Source organism: Microtus ochrogaster, chromosome 7 (genome assembly GCF_000317375.1).
Source record: "Microtus ochrogaster isolate Prairie Vole_2 chromosome 7, MicOch1.0, whole genome shotgun sequence".
NCBI classification, from domain to species: Eukaryota; Metazoa; Chordata; class Mammalia; order Rodentia; family Cricetidae; genus Microtus; species Microtus ochrogaster.
This window is the reverse complement of record NC_022014.1, coordinates 49,245,699-49,249,689: the sequence shown is the minus strand read 5'-3', so window position 1 is coordinate 49,249,689 and position 3,991 is coordinate 49,245,699.

Below are 3,991 nucleotides of genomic sequence, written 5' to 3'. Positions count from 1 at the left end.
CTGTCTGTCTGTCTGTCTGTCTCTCTCTCTCTCTCTCTCTCTCTCTCTCTCTCTCTCTCTCTCACACACACACACACACACACACACACACACACTAATGAAAAATGTATCTAATGGGGACCCTCCATGAGTTCCAAATATGGGAATGAGTGAGAACTTAGCTGTTGCCACATGGAAGAGTGGAAGAAAATGTCAATTGGGGGGAGAGGTTATCAAGGAACCACAGCTGGAGCAAATGACCTGAGTGACAGACACAGGTGCAATGCAAGAGTGGAAGAGCTGTGCTAAATACAGGATTCATGAGCCTCCATCTTGGGTAAGGTTTAATGTATCATTTATGATAGTTGTGGGTTTTGTGATTCTGTAGATGGACAAATTGTCAGTAGAGCACTGGGGCTTAGACACCAGCACTCATCCACCAAGCAAGGAACTTACAAGCAGGCACACAAGGGTCAAAGGCCTGGATAGGCAGAAAACAAGAGTCTCTATGATAGGACAAAGAAAGACACCACCTTGGCCTTGAGGTTGTACAGTTTGGGACTGTGGCTTTGCACACCATATTCCTGAGTAAAAGACTAGATCCTGGGGAGGAAGGGCAATGTCTTTGTCCCACTAAGCAAGACCAAACCTACTTCAAGGCTTCAGGCCTCCCTAAGGATTTGTCTGCCTCGGCCTTCAAATTACTGGGACTACAGTGTTGTGCTATCTACAGGAGTATGGTGAGAACCTTTAATGTCAATCAAAAACCTCTCCAATTATTTTTTTTTTGGTTTTATAGCTAAGAAAACAAAAACTCACAGAAGTAAACTTTCAAAACGTGGTAGTAAAAACAATGATAGAATTCATTTATAAAGATCTATCCATGAACTTACAAGATCTTTCACTTGTCAATGGAGACTATCCAAATCAAAACAGCTTCGATACATTGGTTAACCTGAATATACATATGCTTTGTGTTTATAATCCATACTTTAGCCTGTTTTTATAAGAGTGTCAAGAATATCTTTTTGAAATAATTAATTATGCATTAACAATTTCATTGATGATCTTCTCTTAGTAAACTTGACAATGCGAGGCAAAAATTAGTCCACCAAAAAATATCCATGGTAAACATAAAACAAAGCTCTCTCAAAAAAAGTTTTAACTTTTTGCTTGCTGTGCACTTACATTCCTATAATCTCAATAAATATCAGTTTTATCTTGACATGATAATATGACCCCACAAGCCTAGCACTTGGGAGGCTAAGGTAGGAGGACCTAGAGTTGAAGGCTTGGTGTATAACAAGACCCTATCTTAGAAAAAATAAGAGAAAATGAAAATAAAGAAAACATTAAAACACAAATTTCCACACTAGTGTAGCTCTGTGTTTTATCAAAAATCACTTTACAGGTCTTGGTTTTTCATCTTTTTGTAAATTAGTTTTTCAATCTTGCTACTTTTTTAAAATAATTTAAGATATTACTCTATTTGGGTGGTGGTAGTACACACCTTTAATCCCAGAACTTGGGAGGCAGAGGCAGGAAGATCTCTTTGAATTTTAGGCCATCCTGGTCTACAAAGCTAGTTACAGAAGAGCTAGGGTTGTTATGCAGAGAAACTCTGTCTCAAAAAAAAAGGGAAAAAAGATATTACTCTAGAGTTGGCACATGCATTTATGTTTGGTCCTCTACCTTTACATAACTATATTCTTCTAAGAGGACATATATGTATCTTACACTATGGGGTTGGAGAAAAAAAGCTCAACAGTTAAGTCTTGGGACCCTCTTCCTTCTACTGAGATGCTTCATCCAGCCTTGATACGAGGGTTTGTATCTAGTCTTACTGCATCTTGTTGTGCTGTGTTCAGTTGATATCCCTGAGAAGCCTACTCTTTTCTGAAGGAGGAGGAATGGCTCTAGAGGAGAAGGGAGATGACAGGGACAGGAGAACTGAGAGGAGTACAGAGAGAGGAAACCGCAGTTGGGATATATTGTATGAGAGAAAAATAAATTTAAAAATAATATAAAAAATAAAATATATAAAAAGAGTGCTTGCTGCTCTTCCAAAGGACCAGAGTTCAATTCCCAGCTCACAGTCACCTATAATCAGGTTTCTCGGAATCCAGCACTCTCTTTTGGCTTTTGTGGACATCCGTGTGCATAGAGACACACAGACACAAACATAAATAACCATGAGAAAAAAGAAATGCTAACATATACAATAATTAATAAAAATAAAATAAATTTTTAAGGTATATTACATTTTCAGGCTTTTTATCTTGTATTGTCATTCATCGTGCTCATATGATACATTATTGTTATGATTATTTTTTGCTAGATCAAGCAAGACTAAGAAAGCATTTGCCTATGCTGACTCCTTTTATACTGGTCTTCCTTTCTTATTTAGGTTCAAGTTGGCCCCTTATATCACATCACTCCTCTCAAAGAACATCTCTACCATTTCTTTCAAGGCAAGTTTCCTAGAAACAAATTATCGAAAACTTCACTTTTCAATGAAAGCATGTATTAGTTCTTTTTCCCAAATAGTTATTATTCTTAGAATTGTTTAATAGATGTGATTGTGAGCAGCTTAACTCATAGTGACAGTATCAGAGGCTTCCCACGTAGCCTCCACCCCATACAGACTTTCCCATGTTCAGTATCATCTTAGCAGGACACTTGCTGTCATAGCAGAATCTACACGGAGACATTGTAACCACCCCGAGCTTGCAGGCGACACTGGGCTTCCACTGTCTCCATTTCAAGTGTGTTTGGAAGCCAAGAAACAATCTTCGCCAAAATCAGCTTCAGGATGCAGCCCACAGTTTCTTCTACTCACTGTAACCTTTGGGGTGTTCATTAGAAAAACTATAACCCACTTTCAGTTACTATTTGTATATGAGGTGGGAGAGAGGTCTATTTTGATCTCTCTGCATGAGTAGATCCAGTTTCCCCAAGACAGAGAAATAAAAGATGACAAATTTAAAAGGATGAAGTAAAAATAACTGTTTGCGAATGGCATGGCCCTCCAAACACAGCATGCTAGAAGCTCAAAGCAATTTCTAAATCTCATAGAAATAATAAGAGACTCGATCTAAGCTGTGAGATACAAACACCACAGAAAAATAAATTGTGCTTCCAAAGACAACCAGAGAAAAGTATTCAGTTGATGATAGCAATAAAATACACAGAATACTTAAGAACAACTTTAATCAAAGAAATCAAAGATTCCTACGCCAAAAATCTAAAGTCTTGTAATTTTGTTTAGGTTTTAGTTGAAGAATCTCCAAAGAGAAGCAGTATTTTAATGCTTGCCATGTTTCCTTAGCTTATTTGATTGTACTCATAGTTCATTTTCAGGCTTCTTATAAAAAATTATTGGGGAGAAAAGATGGTTCAGTGATTTTATCACTCTTGCAGTTCCCAGCACTCACATGGCAGTTCACAGCCAAGGATATCTACAGTTCCAGGAGATCTGACACCTTCTCCTGCCCTCTGTGGGCACCAGGTATGCGCATGGTGCACAGTCTGATGTGCAGGAAAAACACTTACATGCATAAAGATTTTTTTTGCAAAGTTAAAATATTCTCAGATTGTAGAATATTCGATGTTTCATACAAGAAAATGTATTTAAGATCCATGTGTCATGAAAAGACATATTAATTTATCACCTCTTATGACATAAAAGAAGACATTAATATTCATTTTCACACTGTACTTACTATTTCCAAGGAGGGCAGATCATAGATGGGAACAAAGATTCGAAAGAACTCTTGTGACAAAAATATAAAAAATAAATTAGTTGCAAGAGTAGGAAGCGATTGAGAGTCATAAAAAGGAATAGACTTGTGATCATATTCCTTCCCAAGAAGCTCTCCTATGGTGTTTAGCTCTTTGTGACAGACAGAAGCAGCTCAAGGCTCCGAGAATCCAGTCACTGACCAAATTTATCAAGCAAGAGACAGAAAGTAAGAACCCAGAGGTCAGAGCCACAAACTCAGACAGCTTAGTT